The following is an 18,603-nucleotide window of genomic DNA, read 5'->3' as shown; positions in this document are numbered from 1 at the left end:
CATAGCCCATCCTTTGCATACCCTTTAGTGGGACACTCATACTTATGTTGGTCACTTAGTTGGCGGGTTTGTCTTACATTATAAAAGTTATAGTGGTTGTGGGAATTCATTAAGAGCCACACGTTTTCACATTAGTAAACTCCTTCCGTTCGAGCACTTTTTTTTTGTTGTAAACGTACTTTGTAGGCTAATAATTCGACTTGCCTTACGATTTTTTTTTCTATTATTATTGAACTTCTTTTTGTTCGATTTTATTGACCGGATTCTTGTTTTGTGTCCCGAAGGCGTTGAAGGCCCATAACGGTGTGTCCTTAACTCTAAACATTTAACATTTCATTTCCGTTTAATTCGAAATAAAAAGCGTTAACAGCACCAATACATTCACAACTAAATTGTAGGCTAAATGCATTTGAATAGGATATCGAATTCGAGGAATTGTTATGGGGCTAGACCGTTGTATCTGCCTGGTAGGAGTCTACATGGGCATTGGTTAATGTTCGAAACTGGCGCTATGACCATTAAAGGATAATCAACGTTCGTGTTTGGCCATCATACACGAAGATAGTAAAAATGTTCTCTCCCTCTCTGGAAAAGCGGCTTGGAGGTCGCCGACAATGTTCTGTCATTTCTAATATTGTTTTTCGTGTCATGGCACTCTCTTTGGCAATAGACTCGGTCTTGCTGGATTTATTCTTTCTCTCGGTTTTATTTGTTTTTTTTTTTTTTGGTTCGTGTCTTTTGTCTTTTAAACGAAACTTTATGGTTTTAGATGGTCATTTTGTCTTTTTACGTGCTCCTGGTTTCATTCATCCTTTATAGCATGTTGCATTTGTAATGAGTCGTAATAACATGGCCCACCATAATAAACTGGGAGAAACCCATATGAAAAAACAGTCACACCTATGGCACCTGAAAATTACGTTAGGTTAGTTTGATAAAAGGGTGTGGGTTTTAAGCAGCTTTATGAACATAAAGCTAGGCCATTAATCGTACTTATTGTACTCTCTAACTAATGAAGAAGAAACTCAAAAAGTCTATATGAGGAAATCCGTTCTCATTTTATTATCCCTTATCCAAATTTGGTTTTGTCCTTTCACCTACATGACGGAATCTTTAACCGTGAAAGTCGGGCCTAGTAAAGCCATAAAAAGGCTCCATGCCACACCTTTTTAGCTAAATGTGCCCATAGCCCTATATCTCCTGTAATGATATCGACAGTCATACTGATCGCCTTCTTTTTCCTCCTAAGTATGAGCCCCGTTTTGTCAACAATTGTGTCGACTGTCCTTAACAAACAATAAAAAATGGTTGACCTTATCGAAAACCTTTCATAAATCAAGTGTCACTATCACCCATGTCACATGGTTTTGTTTGACCTATCGTTGAGATATCGGCACATGTTGATGACATAGAAAGCACAGTACGAAGTAGGCCATAGTGACATTCCGGAATATCGAGGGGAACGTGATAGACGGCGCCCTGGACCCCATGGTGGAAGGACTAGCATGCGTCAGAATCGCGGAAGCGTTGAGATCGTAGCCAGGACGGTTGAACTTGTCGGTGGACCCTCTTCCATATCATAATTTTCAAATAATGTCATATCTCAGAGACTTTTAGAGCAATTCAGCAATTTTTTGTATCCTTACTGTAGTCTAAAAACAAGAATTTGACATGCAAATATGGGGTGGGATTTGGGGGAAATTTTGTCTTCTGATAATAGTTTGTTGAGTTTGAGAAAATAAAAACTTTAACAAAATGTTGTCTTTAGGGAAAGGTTCTTTGAAGCGCCTGCTCTTGGCAGGGCCTTTAATGGATAGTGCTCAAAATTCTTATGAAACAAGTAAAAAGGAGTTAAGTTCGGTCGGGCCGAATTGAACCATATACGACCCAAATTTCGGCGAAATCGGACAATAAATGCGCCTTTTATGGGCCCAAAACCTTAAATAGAGAGATCGGTCTATATGGCAGCCATATTCAAATCTTGACCAATATGTGTCTTATTGCAGAAGTATGTCGAGGGGCTTAACTTAACTCACTGTCCCAAATTTCAGCGACATCGGACAATAAATGCGCCTTTTATGGGCCCAACCCTTTAAATCGAGAGATCGGTTTATAAGGCAAAAATTAAAAGAGATCGGTTTATATGGCAAAAATTAAAATTTTGCCTATGAACATTCCACTAAGGAACAGGGGCAAACTTCTCACATATCAATGAGTGCAGCCCGATTCAAGTTTAAGCTCAAAGATAAGGGGCCTACTTTTTATACTCGAGTCCGAACGGGTCACTGTCCCAAATTTTGGCAAAATCGGACAATAAATAAGCTTTTTATGGGCCCAAAACCTTAAATCGAGAGATCGGTCTATATGACAGCTATATCCAAATCTACCTTAATCAAGGCCAAATTGAAGAAAGATGTCGAAGGGCATAACACAACTCACTGTCCCAAATTTCAGCAAAATCTGATAATAAATGTGGCTTTATGGGCCTAAGACCCTAAATCGGCGATTCGGTCTATATGGGGGCTATAACAAGATATAGTCCGATATAGCCCAACTACGCACTTAACTTGCTTATGGACAAAAAAAAAAGAATCTGTGCAAAATTTCAGCTCAAAATCTCTATTTTTAAAGACTGTAGCGTGATCTCAACAGACAGAGAGGGCTAGATCGTCTTAGAGATTACCAAATTAGGGGGCCCTGCCAAGAGGCGACCGGACCATCTAGAGCCTTGATATCACCTCAGTTTTAACCATTTTAAAATTTTACAAGTAAGAGCAGGCTAAGTTCGGCAGGGCCGAATCTAATATACCCTCCACCATTGATAGCGTTTTTCGAGTTTTTTACGCGATATCGATAAACAAAGAATAATGAATAAGAACTGGTATGCTATTGGAGCTATATCAAGTCCGATTCGGACCATAAATGAATTGAATGTAAAACATTGTAGAAGTCATTGTGTAATATTTCAGTCCACTCGGATAAGAATTGCAAATTGTAGTGGATCGGTTTATATGGGAGCTGTATCAGGCTATAGATCGATTCAGACCATATATCACATGTATGTTGAAAGTCATGGGAGAAGCCGTTGTACAAAATTTTTGCCAAATTGAATAATAACTGCGCCCTCTAGAGGCTCAAGAAGTCAAGATCCGAGATGGGTCTATATGGCAGCTATAGCAGGTTATTAACCGATTTAAACTGTTTTTATCACAGTGGTTAGAAGAGACACCAAAACACCACGTGCACAATTACAGACAAATCGGATAAGAATTGCGCACTCCAAAAGCTCAAGAAGTCAAGACCCAAGATCGGTTTATATGGCAGCTATGTCAAAACATGGACCGATTTGGCCCATTTACAATCCCAACCGACCTACACTAATAGACATGGCTAGATCGACTTAAAATGCCATAACGTTCAAGAATATATATACTTTATGGGGTCTAAGACGCATACTTCTTGGTGTTACAAACAGAATGACGAAATAAGTATACCCCCATCCTATGGTGGAGGGTATAAAAAATTATCTCTATCTGTTCTCAAATGACATATTTTTTAATAGTTTTTTTTTTTTGATTCCATCCCACTGTGCAAAGATGGGTTAGCGAGAACATGTTATGTACTGTCTCCTCTACTTTCGAATATAGCCATTAACAATATATTATTGTCTCTGAAAGAAAAAGGTGTATAAATGGTCGCGTATACAGATGACAAGCTATTGCGGTTAAGGAAATGTTTCCCGTCAATCTATTCGACAGCGAAGTGGGCCACCGAAAATGGTCTAGGCTCAAATCCGTCTAAGATGGAAGTCGTTCTTTTCAATTGGAGATACAAGTTCCCCACAGTGGCACCTGCCTCTTTGGGAGGAGAGGATGTTCTGTTTGTTGAAAGCGCAATACATCTGGGTGTTTAGCTGGACAGAAAATTTAACTTAAAAACAAACATTTTGGAAAGGTCAATAAAGGCAACTTTTTATCCTATACACTTGCAGGAGAGCCATATTCAAAAGTTGAAAGCTTAAACTGTGTGCATTATGTGTATACTGTAGTTGTCAGACCAATAAGGCTATATGGTGTTGTGGTCTGGCGGACGACATTTCAAAAATCCTTCTACAGTTCAATTCTCAGCCGGATTCAAAGGATGGGTTGTTTGGGCATCATAGCCGGACTAAGGAAGACATCATCTGATGCACTGAATTTAATGCTACATCTAATGCCTCTTGACATTGTGACTAGACAAATTGCTGCGACCATTGTTATGAGTGTAAGGGAGCTTTCTCTTCGGTCATGCGATGGCTACGGACGCAGTGTCATTCTAAATACAATGCCTCTAGACTTGAAAAGGTCTACCGCTGTGCTATCGGTGGCTAAAACAGACGTCTCAGTCATTGTGTCCGTCGTGAAAGGTTACTGTCTGATAGGAAAACATGCTGTCAAACCGAAGGTTGCAAGTAACGGCTTCTGCGGAAGCTGTGAGGACGTCGAGGAAGAGGAGGCCATAGAACATTTGCTATGTGAATATGCTGAACTTGCTGGCAGTAGGAGTTCTTCTTTAGGTTCACATTTCTTTAAGAACTTGTCTGAGTTGGCGGGTTGTTCCTTCTTCTATTCCTGTGGTCTCACAATAGGCGAAAACGACTAAGTGAGTATATTCTCATACTGGCACTTAAACGTAACCTAACCTCACCGAGCTCATATACGTGAATTTGAGCCTACGAACGGCCAATAAAAGTAAATTGTATACCCTCCTCCAAGGTGTACTAACTTCGTAATTCGTTTGTAACACATCCAGATATTGGACTAAGATGCCATAGAGTACATATAAACTTGATCGCCATGACAAGCCCATCTTTCAATTTGCGTCCGTCTGTCTGTCTGTCGAAAGCACGCAAACTTTCGAAGGTGTAAGCTATGCGCTTGAAATTTTGCACAAACAGTTCCTCCTAATATAAGACGGTTGAGATTGCAAATGGGCCATATCGGTCAATGCTTAGATATAGGTTAGGTTAAGTTAAAAAGAGGGTGCAGTTATTAATCCGCCCCATGCAACTACGGCCATACCCCGAAGCCAGTAATCGGCTTGTTGTGCGCTCTAAGAAATTACAAACTAAACTCGAAAAAGGATATTTTAAGTGAGAATTCCGAGCTACTTACAAAATCCTCAATTATTTTCCACACCACTCCCCTAAGTTGGTTCATGTCTGGTATCGTGTCCCCACCTAAGTGCCGTTATCTATTACCCGCGAAAAGCGGGCGATGACATAGGAAATGCTCCAAAGTCTCATCATCTTCCCCACATGCCCTACAAATGCTATCACTTGCCGCACCGATTTTACATAGGCGAGCTCGTATTTCTATGTGTACCGTTATGGAACCGAGAACTATAATGACTTCCTTCTTATTTCCTTTCAGTAATAGCCTCGTCCTCTCACGATCCGGATCACCCCATAGGATTTTTGCCGTCCAATCGACTGTTTGTCGCCCACGCACTTAAAGATTGCGTCGACCCGAAAGCCTTTAGGTTAACCTAGTTTATCGACGGCAGTTCTTTAGCCTTCACTGCCAAATCGTCTGCCATTTCATTCTCTCTTACTTTGTTATGGCCCTGCCATCTTCAGAGAAGGCTTTAATCTACTTCTTGCACTGCAAGGCTATTCATCATCTTGCCGTCCTGGTTGTTATTGCCCTTATGGACATTTTACTACCCGTAAAGATTTTCACACACGACGTCCCCCCGTTAGTACCACACCACCTCACGCTTTTCCTGATCGCCCGGACCTCCGCCTGCAGGACCGTATTATGGTCAGGCAGTCTAAAACAGATCTCAGTCCCTGGGTTCTCAATGTAGACCCCCATGCCCACTCTGTCCCTTAGCTTTGATCCATCTGTGCAACTTGATCTTCCAGAAGGCAATATTAGGGTTATGTCAATCCAAGACTATGCCGCTGGCAGCAGGGCCTCACACTCGACTACAAGGTTCATCTCAGGTATCCGATCGGAAACCTTTTCCATTTCTTTCAGGTTTCCTATCGCCGCCTCGATTATACTGCGATGGTATAAGCTGCTCCCATCCAGTCTCCCTTCGCCTTAAGTCTCATAGCCGCAATGGCTGACTCATATTTAATCTGTATGTCAATGGATCGAATATCTAGAATAGTCTCCAGTGCCCTAGTGGGCGTGGTCCTCATGGCTCCGCCTATGCCAAGACAACATCTTCTCTGAACTTGTTGTATGGTCCTAACTTTGCACTGATATTTTGATATAGCTGCCATGTGAATCGATCTTCCGATTTGGCTTCTTGAGCCTCTAGGAGCCGCAGTTCTTGTCCGATTTGGTTAAAATTTTCCACAATGAATTTTCCTATTACCTTCAACATCCATGCCGAAATGGTATGAATCGATGTAGCTGATTTAGCTCCCACATAAACCGATCAACCGATTTTACTTCTTGATACCCTATAGGGTGCAATTCATATTCGATTTGGCTGATCTCATATGGTTCCAATAGCATATCAGTTGTCATCCATTATCATTTTTTTTTTGCTATAAAGAGATACGGGGAAAAAACGTCCCAAATGCGATCAATGATGGAGGGTAAATAAAATTCGGCCCTGCTGAACTTGGCACGCTCTTACTTGTCTATCTCAAATGGTGTTATAGATAATTGATACCATCAATGGCCGCACTCCAATCGTTTTCATCGGGCTTTAAAGTAAATACCACTTATTTTCGAGAAAATATTTTGCAAACTGCTGTGGGGCCTTGGCCAAGAAAATATTTCAATCGTAGGCCATGGACGCACTAACTCTACACCGTAGCATAAAGTATGTCTAAACAAGTAAGAGGGTGCTAAGATTGGCCGGGCCGAATCTTATATACCCCCCACCATGGATCGCATTTGTCGAGTTCTATGCGCAGTATCTCTTTTTAGGCAAACAAAGAATATTGAATAAGAACTGTTATGCTAATGGAGCTATATCAAGTTATAGTCCGATTCGGACCATAAATGAATGCTGAACATTGTAGAAGTCATTGTGTAATATTTCGTTCGGATAGGAACTGCGCCTTGTAGGGGCTCAAGAAGCAAAATCGGGAGATCGGTTTATAGAGGAGCTGTATCAAGCTATTGATCGATTCATGCCATATTAGACACGTATGTTGAAGGTCATGAGAGAAGCCATTGTACAAAATATCTTCCAAATCGGATGAGAATTGTGCCCAAGAAGTCAAGATCCTAGATCGGTTTATATGGCAGCTTGTCAGGTTATGTACCGATTTGTGCCAAACTAAGCACAGTTATTGGATGTCATAACAAAACACATCATGCAAAATTTCAGCCAAATCGGATGAGAATTGCGCCGTCTATTGGCTCAAGAAGTCAAGATCAAAGATCGGTTTATATGACAGCTATACCAGATTATGAACCGATTTTAATCATACTTAACACAGTTATTGGAAGTGATACCAAAACACCACGGGCAAGATTTCAGAAAATCGGACGACAACTGCGCCCTCTAGAGGCTGACTTCTTGAGTGGTGGATATAAGTATATGGTGGTGGGTATAAACATACATAGATTCGGTTTATAACCTTGGAGAAGCAAATCTTCTTCTGAACACACACACCTCGAAACTTGATGTTTGAACCATAATTTCGTCGAAATCTAATTTCCATCACCAAAAAATGCTTGAAAAATCATTCCTTGTAGCCAGTGGGCAACCACTCTATGCCGATTGCATTTCCAGAAATAACCATCGTTCCTATTTTTAACACACCGGCAAAATGTTTTTCCAAAGCCCCTTTCAAACATTGTAGCCAGAATGCAATTGAGTGTTAGTCATAATAAATAATTTACATATCTATAGCAAAGATTGAACGATATGTAGATGGCATGAACGAAAACCATTATAGCTGTCAACATTGGAATGCAATTTTACGGCAGTTCACAAGCCTGTGTTTCCAACATGGTGATTGGGTTCTGTAATTTTCGTTGTTAACCAAAGGAGAGCAATTCACTAAACGAAGTGCGATTAATTCGAAGTGATAACAAAAAATTGGCTGATTCTAATCCTTTTCCCCAATAACAACTATGTTAACATGAAGTTTCAGCAGAAATTGTTTTTTAAAAAAACTAAAAATTCATTGGCACGAGTTTTGAGGAAAAATGATTCAATATAAAGCTGGCATTGAAACAATATTGGGTTGCCCAAAGAGTAATTGTCGGTAATATAGTAGTAATATAGTCGGCGTTGACAAATTTTTTCAACGGCTTGTGACTCTGTAATTGCATTCTTTCTTCTGTCAGTTATCAGCTGTTACTTTTAGCTTGCTTTAGAAAAAAAGTACGCGGAATTTTGTTTACATTTGTTTGTTTGGCGTCAATTTTAATATGGATAACACATGTATTGAAAGAACTGAATCAACGCTTGTGATATTCACCTTTAACGCAATGAATTCGATCCGTTTTTAAAACGAATCATAACTGGAGATGAAAAATGGATTGTTTACAACAACGTTAGTCGAAAACGATCATGGTCCAAGCATGGTGAACCAGCTCAAACCACTTCAAAGGCTGATATTCACCAAAAAACAAGGTTATGCTGTCTGTTTGGTGGGATTGGAAGGGTGTGGTATATTTTGAGCTGCTTCCAAAGAACCAAACGATTTATTCGGATGCTTACTGTCAACAATTGGACAAATTGAACACAGCCATCAAGGAGAAGCGACCAGAATTGGTCAATCGTAAAGGTGTCATATTCCACCAGGACAACGCTAGACCGCACACATCTTTGGTCACTCGCCAAAAACTGAGTGAGCTTGGCTGGGAACTTTTGATGCATCCACCATATAGCCCTGACCTTGCACCATCAGACTACCATTTATTTCGATCTTTGCAGAACTCCTTGAATGGTAAAACTTTAGGCAATGATGAGGCTATAAAATCGCACTTGGTTCAGTTTTTTGCAGATAAAGGCCAGAAGTTCTATGAGCGTAAAATACTAAATTTGCCAGGAAGATGGCAAAAGGTTATCGAACAAAATGGCAATTATATATTGGATTAAAGTTCATTCTAAGTTTTATTAAAAATGCATTTACTTTCTTTTAAAAAATCCGCAATTACTTTTTAGGCAACCCAATATATGGGAGGTATATCTAAATCTGAACCGATTTCGAGCAAACTTCACAGATATTGTGGTAGTCGCCGAGGAAGCGTTGTGCAAAATTTTGGCAAGATTGGTCAATAAATGCGCTTGCAGTGGCTCTTAGATTGAAAATTGGGCGATATATATATATGGCAGCTATATCAAAAACTGAACCGATTTTTATGAAATTCATCAGTAGTATCGAGAATCAAGAGAAAATCCCTCCTGCTTCATTTCAAGAAAATCGTTAAACAAATGACCATTTTATTGCACTATTACCGCAAATCGGACGAACATATATATGGGAGACATACAGGGTGGCTGATGAAAGCCGCTACCAAAAAAAAATGTAATAACTTTTTTTCTATTTAATAATAATAATTTAATAATTAATTTAATTAATTAATTAATTAATTTAATTAATAATAATTTAATAATTAATTTAATAATTTAATTTAACATGAATAAAAGAAAAATGTATTCCATACACCGAAAAAAAAATGTAGCAATATTCATCATTGTAGCAATATTCATCAGCCACCCTGTATTTAAATCTGAACCGATTATTTCGGATTTCAATAGGCTTCGTCTCTAGGCAGAAAAACATTCCTGTACCAAATTTGAAGACGATCGGATGAAAACTGCAAGCTGTACTTTGTACACAAATTAACATGGACAGACGGACGGACAGACAAACAGACAGACGAACGGACATAGTTAAATCGAATCAGAAAGTGATTCTGAGTCGATCGGTATACTTATCAATGCGTCTATCTCTCTTCCTTCTGGCTGTTACAAACGAATGCACTAAGTTATAATACCCTGTACCACAGTAGAAATGTAGGGTATAATAACATATTTAGTTTGTGGTAATTCAATTTCTTTTTTAGGCCAACGTAGATCAGAGGTTAGCATGCTCGTGTATGCGCCTGAACGCCTGCGTTCGAATCCTGTCGAGAATATCAGACATTTTTTCAGCGATCGTTATCCCGTCGTTGAAGACACCGGTACGTAGGTGGGGACACAATACCAGACAGAATCAACATAGACGAGTGGTATGGCTATAATTAAGGAGTTTTTAATTAGCACAGAATATCTTACTAAAAATTTTCTTTTTCGAGGTTACTTTTTAGAGCGCACAACAAGCTGATTATTGGCTAAGATGTATGTCCATAGTGGCATGGGGCGGATTAATATCCGCACTCTATTTTCAACCTTACCTAACCTATCCCGTCCAAATATTTCCGGCATTTGCGAGGTACTATGCCATGTTAAAACTTCTCCCCAAAGAATTGTCGCACTGCGCACAACTATAAAAAGAAGGTCCTTTATCCTTGAGCTTAAACTTGAATCGCGCAGCACTCATTGGTGTGTGAAAAGTTTACTTCTGTTGCTTAAAGGAACGTTCATGGACAAATTAAGATTAATTATAGATTTTGTATGTGGCTAGAACACTACAGCCGCAGAAGCGTAGATATTAGCATGTCCGCCTACTACGCTGAAAGCATAGGTTCCAATCCTGGCGCGAAAATCAGAAAATTTTTCAGCGGTGGTTATCCCATCCTAATGCTGGCGACATTTTTGAGGCACTATGCCATATAAAAACTTGTCCCCAAAAAGGTGTCGTTCGGACTCGGCTATAAAAAGGAGGTTCCTAATCATTGACCTAAAACTGAAATCGCAAGCACTCATTGATATGTGAGAAGTTTGCTTCTGGTTGCTTAAAGGGAAGCTCATAAGGATTGCTTAGAGATTTTGTATGTGGCTTCTATGCGAAAAGGGAACAGAGCGCAGATATCAGCATGTCCGCCTATGTCGCTGAACGCCTGGATTCGAATCTTGGCGAGAACATCAGAAAATTTTTTAGCAGTGGTTATCCCCTCCTAATGCTGACGACATTTGTGAGATACTATGCTATATAAAACTTCTCTGCAAAGAGGTGTCGCACTGTGGCACGCCGTTCGGACTCGGCTATAAAAAGGAGGCCCCTTGTCAATGAGTTTAAACCGTAATCGGACTGCACTCATTGATATGTGAGAAGTTTGGCCCGGTTCCTTAATGGAATGTTCATTGGCAAAATTTTCATTTGCATCATTGAGCTTGAACTTGAATCGCGCTGCACTCATTGGTATGTGGAAAGTTTGCTTCTGTTGCTTAAAGGAATGTTCAGAGGCAAATTAGGATTGCTTAGAGATTTTGTATGTGGCTTCTATGCGAAAAGGAAACAGAATAGGGGGTAGAATACTACCGCCGAAATAGCGCAGATATAAGCATGTTCGTCTGAGAACATCAGAAAAAATTTTCAGCGGTGATTATCCTCATCTAGTGTTGGTAACATTTGTGAGGTGCTATGCCATGTTAAAACTTCTCCCTAATGAATTGATTGTCGCACTGCGGCACACCGTCTGGGCTCGGCTATAAAAAGGAGGCCCCTTATTATTGAGCTTAAAATTTGAATCTGACAGCATTCAGTGATATGTGAGAAGTTTGTCCTAGTTCCTTAGTGGAATTTTTATGGGCAAATTTTTATTTTCACACTACTGTCGTGGAACGTTTACTGCCGTCTGCTACATCAGACAATACCACAACAGGCACCAATGCCAACACAACATCATGAACTCGTACAAATGAAACCGAGCCCGCAAATGGAAGCACCGACTGCATAACCCCAGCTCCAGAAAAGGCCATAACTGTTAAGCCGAGGCCTTTCATTGATCCTGCCCCCAAAACCAGGAATGGTGGTTAGGAGAGTGCCCATAGGACAAGGGTATCTCACTCAAATGACAGGCAGCGATCTGTTTATACGAAGGCGCATGAAGGTAAAGGGCTAAGAAATCGACCAGTTTGTAATCAGCACCTGAACTGCAAGTGGATATCCTGGGCCGGTGCCATCCTAAAGGCCAGCTATTCACGAAAAGATGGCTGATGCCTTAACCCTTTTGCGCTGGCTGAATACAGAGCTGGTCATGATTGATCAAATCCCCCGCTGGACGTAGTTGCGGGTGTGAATACCTCCTGCTGTATAGGAGTATGAAGCCATACGTAGGCTGCTTAAAAGGCAGAACTGTATGTTGTAAAGGGACGAACAAGGGATAAAGGTAATGGCAAGGATCTATGGATAATGGTTGGTTCAAATCCTTGTCATTTCTGAAGTCCTCGCTTGGAGAGAATATGGTACTAAGTGGCAGAAGGGCGTCAAGGCCATTGGATGCGGAAATGAGATAGCATCAGCTTTTCTTTCGACCTGCATCAACGGCCTTAGCTCTCTTTGGCCTGGCTGAATACAGAGCTGGTCCTGATTGATCAAATCCCCTGCTGGACAACGTTGCAGGTGTGAATACCTCTTCCTGTATAGGAGGATGAACCCATACTTAGGCTGCTTAAAAGGCAGAACTGTACGAAGTTAGTGCAGATTAACCTGCACCACTCATAATCAGCCACGAAAGAGCTTCTGAGAACTATGGGAAGAGACGCCACGATGTGGCTCCCATTCGGGAACAGTGGTTACGAGGTTCTTGGACTCAGATTACGTAATCTAAAACTCAACTCTCCCCCAGTAGAAGCCCAATTCTCATTTCTTGTTTCAGCGATGAAGACTTAACGAAATGGCCTTGGAGAGACCGCGCAATGTATTATTGGTACTGACCTCCATTTACCTACCAAATGATGCGAGAACAATGGGCATAACCTTGTGCTAGGGTGCGACTTCAATGTATACCACAGTCTCTGGAGAAGCACAAATACCAACAATAGGTGTGAGTCACTTTTTGATTACATTTTATTCACGTTGTTGGTTCGGTTGTATGAAATAGAGGCAATGCCCTTACATTCTGCAACCAGATCAGGGAACAGGTTATAGAAATCTTGTAACAAACAGGGACTTGGTTAAATTGGGCTTGGGCTGGAATGTCTGCACCTAGTGCTCCTTTTCGGAACACTTTGCCTTATGTTTTCAGGTCTAGCACGAGATAAGGAGGAGGAGACCATAAAGAAATCCGAGAAAAACCAATTGGGAAAAGTTTAGGGACGCACTCAACATCAGTATGTCTCTGAGATTACCGGACGAGTGTGAGGTCTTTCAGGCAAAGGTCTGTGCCATTACATTCGGGTAAGGGATCTGCAAATTTTTGGAAATTGGATGCATTTGGAGGGGAAAATCACCGCTGAAAATTTTTTCTGATGGTCTTGCCAGGATTCGAACCCAGACGTTCAGCGTTATAGGCGCACATGCTAACCTCTGCGCCACGGTGGCCTTTAGGGATCTATCGACCTCAAAACTCAGAATTTATGTGGACAGTATGGCGCCGCTCAAGGCCTTGGGTTCGATAACAGTGAGTTCGAGGTGTGTGGCGGAATGTTTGGAGTCCTTGGATAGGCTTCGGGTCCACGACGTAATGCTGATGTAGGATCCCAGATGAAGAAAAAATTTCAGGAAATGAATGAGCGAACGAATACAGATGGAGGTGTTCGTCGAACCAGTCACCGGTTTTGCCTACATGCCATTTATCGAGATACTGAACATAGTAGATGATATGGCCAAACAGGGGTCGGTGGCGAAATGGAACTCAGTTTATAGTTGCCGGACCGAGAGGACAAAAGAGTTACTGACGTTCGTTATGACATTGAGGAAGGTCATAACTGGACACTGTGCCATAGGCGGAGCGCAATGTCGCACAAAGAGGTGTTGTCTTGACAGGGGTTGAGCAGGAGACTTTCGATGTCTTGTTCTGTTTTTGTCCAGGTCTGTAGTAACAAATTCTCTCCAGTCTGGGAAGGCGTTTCTTCTACGATCTGTGGGATCTTGTGAACGTACCACTGGGAGGTCTCCTGAGATTTGTGGGTGGGATGGGATGTTTCCGACGGAGGGTGCGACAAGATGTGGCAAATGGGACTCAGTGGATGGTTGCCGTACCGCTAAGTCGCTCTGGGCTATCATCGACCGGAAGAGGAGAAAAGAGTTACTAGAGTTCGATAAAAGTTCGGTGAGCACATTGATTGGGGTCATAACCGGATAAGCGGCAGGGATTGTCTTGACGGAGATGAGAAGGAGATTATTGAACTCTTGTTCTGTTTATGTCCAGGTCTGCTGGAACACAGACTCTCCTTTCTGGGGAGGCGGTTCTTTTGCGATCTGTGGGATCTTGCGAACATACCACTGGGAGGTCTCCTGAGATTTGTGGGTGTGATGGGATGTTTCCGACGGAGGGTGCGATAAGATTTGGCATTGACCGGAAGAGGACAAAAGAATTACTAGAGTTCGATAAGAGGTCACTGAGCACATCGACAGGGGTCATAACCGGGCACTGTGCCATAGGCGGCATGGTGGAGCGCAAGGGAATACCGCACAAAGACTTTTGCCTCTTTTGTCTTTATGAGGATAAGGTTGAGACAATCGAATTTTTATTCTGTTTATGTCCAAGTCTGCTGTAACAAATTCTCACCAGTCTGGGGAGGCGGTTCATCTGCGATCTGTATGATGTTGCAAACGTACCACTGGGAGGTCTCCTGAGATTTGTAGGTGGGATGGGATGTTTCCAACGGAGGGTGCGACAAGATGTGGCAAATAGGACTCAGTGGATGGTTGCCGTACCGCTAAGGTGCTCTGGGCTGTCATTGACCGGAAGAGGACAAAAGAGTTACTAGAGTTCGATAAGAGTTCGCTAAGCACATTGCCGAGGATCATAACCGGACACTGTGCCATAGGCGGCATTGCGGAGCGCAAGGGAATACCGCACAAAGACTTTTGCCTCTTTTGTCTTGATGAGGATAAGGTTGAGACAATCGAATTTTTATTCTGTTTATGTCCAAGTCTGCTGTAACAAATTCTGGGGAGGCGGTTCTTCTGCGATCTGTGTGATGTTGCAAACGTACCACTGGGAGGTCTCCTGAGATTTGTGGGTGGGATGGGATGTTTCCGACGGAGGGTGGAATGTTTCCGACGTAGGGAAACATCCCATCCCACCCACAAATCTCAGGAGACCTCGCAGTGGTACGTTTGCAACATCACACAGATCGCAGAAGAACCGCCTCCCCAGAAAGGAGAGTCTGTATTCCAGCTGACTTGGACATAAACAGCGTGCTTGCGTGAAGGATAGGCGTTTCACCCCCCGCTCTGGTTCTCCATTCTTGCTGTTTCTTTTATTCATGTATAACCTCTGGATATGGTCCAAGGTTTCACATCTTGTTGCTCTTCTCTTTATTTAGGTATCACAATGGGCTAAACTGGCCTCCGAGCGAACTCACTTAAGGTGGGCAGCTCATTCAACATAACCTAACCAATTGGATAGATGCCCATTTCTAGCCATGACAATTAAAAATGTGCTAAATAACTACTCATTCTGCTATTGTTGAAGCATCCATGCTTTCAGCGCTCTTTTTAGTATGATGATGTTGTGTGTGGCAGCTAAAACTTGTTGTATTTTTAAGTTTACTGCCCTTGAAGATGCCAATAAATTACAAATTTGACTTCATCTACAACAAAGTAACCTTCAATACCGACACCTCTTCAAAATCATTCAAATCGAAACAAAAAGAATTTTTTGTTCAAGTAGACTTTGCAAATTAAAAAAAAAAAATGGAATAGTTGCGGCAACATACCATTCGTCATTAAGTAAATTGTGCGCGCATGTGATAGCCACAAAAAAAATAATAATTACTTTTTTACAAATGCCTGTCATTTACATCGCCATTAATATTCAAGGTGAAAAGCTGATGACCACCACCAAAAAATGGTAGCCTATCCAAATGACAGTAGGCGATAATCACAATAATCAATTGACACACATTTGGTACAACGACCGACCAAATGACCGAATGACCAATATGTTCACCTCACAAAAAAAACCCAATTTAGTGTTACCCGTTGTCCCATACAACAAAAATTAGGTCAAATTGTCAAAGTAACCTCGAAAAGTTTAGAAAACAAAGGAAAACAAGACAAACAAAACTCCTCCACCCTGTATGGAACTAAGCAAATAAATGAGTGAACAAAGGAATATACCGACCAAGTCAAACATAACTATAGCAAGAAATAGACAACTAAGGACGATTGCTTTCCATTTTAGAAGTTTTCTCATAACTGCCTATTCATTCTGAACTGTAAGTGGACATGACATGACATACAATCAAAAAGGAAAATAGTTTTTTTTTTTTTGATAAAACAAAGAACTTCAATGAAGTTTCAAGGATATTTTAGCTATACAGAATACTGCGTGTGATATGGCGAGAAACAATGACAAAATTGGAAAAAGTCTACAAATCCAATCAATAACCATACAGACGAAATTTTCATTATACTATTACTACAAATATATGTACGAAGTCTTTTTTTAGAAATGGCTAGCTGGACAGGGCTCGCCCTGCTGTGCCTTCTTTCACTCACTTATTTTATCTGGGCCCTATACTGGCATGATCAGGAAATAAGTCCTGTTTTGGGGTACTGGTACTACCTTTCAGATTTTTCACCCAAATGTGGATAACATTTTTGTGCTCTATTCCCAAACACCTTTCATTTAAGCCTTATATTGCTGTGGTCGGTAAATATATCCGGTATGGGAGTATTTATGAGGGTGAGGTGTCCATATATCAGATGCGTACTCTATTTGACGGGTTTTGGAGGTGGCTCGGTACCCTAAATATCCCACCCTAAATAAGGATACCAAATTCCTGTTTTTGAGTTATTATAAACAAACTAAATATCGTTTAAATTGCCCCACCCATCTCCGAGACCTGGCGTTTGTTTGCTTGAATGTTACATCTACTCCATTCTCTTGGTTTTGGTGGTGGATTGGAGTAGCTAAACCCTTTGCCTTGAAAGTGCATATCAGATTCATACCCTACATTTGAGCTACATATTGCTATAGTCGGTATATATGTGTGGTTAAGGGGGAGTTTGTGAGGTGAGCCGTCCCTGAAATACTTGGCCATAAAACCGATATCAGATTTGAGCCCCTTTTTGCCATTATCCACAAATATGTCGAGTTTGTGGTGGACACCCACGCGCTCAGACCTGAAAAAATATCAGCATCGTGCTCTACTCTCAAATTTATTTTATTTGAGCCCCAATTGCCATGGGTTTAGGGGAGTTTATGGGGTGAGACGACCCCATTTGGCCTCAAAATTGGATGTTAAATTCGTTTTCTACTATAAAATACCTATTATTTATTGGCAAATGGGCCGGTTTGAAGGGAGTTTAGGGGCGGATCCTGAAATAATATCGGCATCGTGCTAAAACACGGTTTTATTTGAGCCCCATAATGTCAAGCATTTCAGGACCAGAAAAGTGGCCCCAAAAGTGGGTATTCATTTCGTGGTCTACTCCCAAATGCCTTTCATTTGAGTCCCATATTGCCATGATCGCTAAATACGTATGTCTGCTTTAACAGTTTTTTTCGGAGGTGAGGTGGTCCCCCAGACACTTAGCCCTACTCTAATATACCATACCATTTATTAATGAAAGCCCCATATTCCATATGTAAAGCCCCATATTGCAATTGGTTTAAGGGGAATTTATTTGATGAGGGGTACCCCCAACAAATCTCAAATACCTTTCATTTGAGCCACATATTGGTAAATTTGTACTCTTTGTAGGGTGTTTTGGGGAAGTGGGGGCGAAAACGTTTATTTAAGACCCATATTGCGATGGTCAGTAAATAATTGCTGTTTGTTTTGGGGAATGGGTAGAAATTGGTCCTCAATACATTTCATTTGAGCCCCACACTGACCTGGTCGGTAAATATGTCCCATTTAGGTGTGTTTTGGGGTGTGGGGTGGTCCCCCAAACACTTAGCCCTAAAAGTAAATCAGCAAATATCATTTATTTGAACCCCATATTGCATTGGTCTCAATATTGGATATTAAATTAGTTTTATAATCTCAAATACCTTTCATTTAAACCCCTAATTGCAAAAGTCAGCAAATATGTCCGATATGGGGTATTCGCCCTAAAAACTATAAATATCGAGCTCCACTCTCTTTAAGACCCAAATCGAGCTCTACTCTCCTTAAGACCCCCCGTCCTATTGGAGGGTTGTTATGGGGGTGGAACGTCCCCTGGGTAGTTTGTCCCGAATGTTGACTTCAGATTCGTAGACTACTTCCAAATACCTTTCATTTGAGCCCCATATTTCCAAAGTCGGCAGACATGTTCGGTTTGGTGGTGTTTTGGGAGATGGGGCGGCACGTAGTGACTTGGCTCTGAAGATATCTATCAGATTCGTGTTCTACTCTAAAATACCCCTTAATTGAGCCCCATATTGCAATTGTCAGCAAATACGTCCTATTTAGGTGGTGTTATGGGTGTGGGGTGGCCCCATAGATACTTTTTCTTGAATATTGATATCAGATACGTGCTTTACTCCGAAATACCTTTCATTTAAGACCCATATTGCTATGGTCGTAAATTTGTCCTCTTTGGGGGTTATTTCTGGAGAGGGTGGACCCCCAGAAACTTGGTCCCACATT

The 18,603-nt window shown here is 41.2% G+C and overlaps 1 protein-coding gene across 10 annotated transcripts in view; it reads right to left on the bottom strand.

Annotated features, from left to right (window-relative positions):
• Positions 1-18,603, bottom strand: part of LOC106087756 (arginine kinase) — a 159,395-nt gene that overhangs the window by 123,526 nt on the left and 17,266 nt on the right. Inside the window, exon 1 of one of the 10 annotated variants that reach the window (XM_059369205.1) lies at positions 78-164. The exons of the other annotated variants lie outside the window; for them this stretch is intronic. The gene's annotated coding sequence lies outside the window, so the exon portion shown is untranslated. Of the gene's footprint in view, positions 1-77; positions 165-18,603 lie in introns of those variants that run through there. 10 annotated transcript variants of the gene reach the window in all.

The sequence above is a fragment of the Stomoxys calcitrans genome, chromosome 5 (assembly GCF_963082655.1).
Source record: "Stomoxys calcitrans chromosome 5, idStoCalc2.1, whole genome shotgun sequence".
Lineage (NCBI taxonomy): Eukaryota > Metazoa > Arthropoda > Insecta > Diptera > Muscidae > Stomoxys > Stomoxys calcitrans.
The sequence above is the reverse complement of the archived record's forward strand: the minus strand, read 5'-3'. Positions and strand labels throughout refer to the sequence as shown.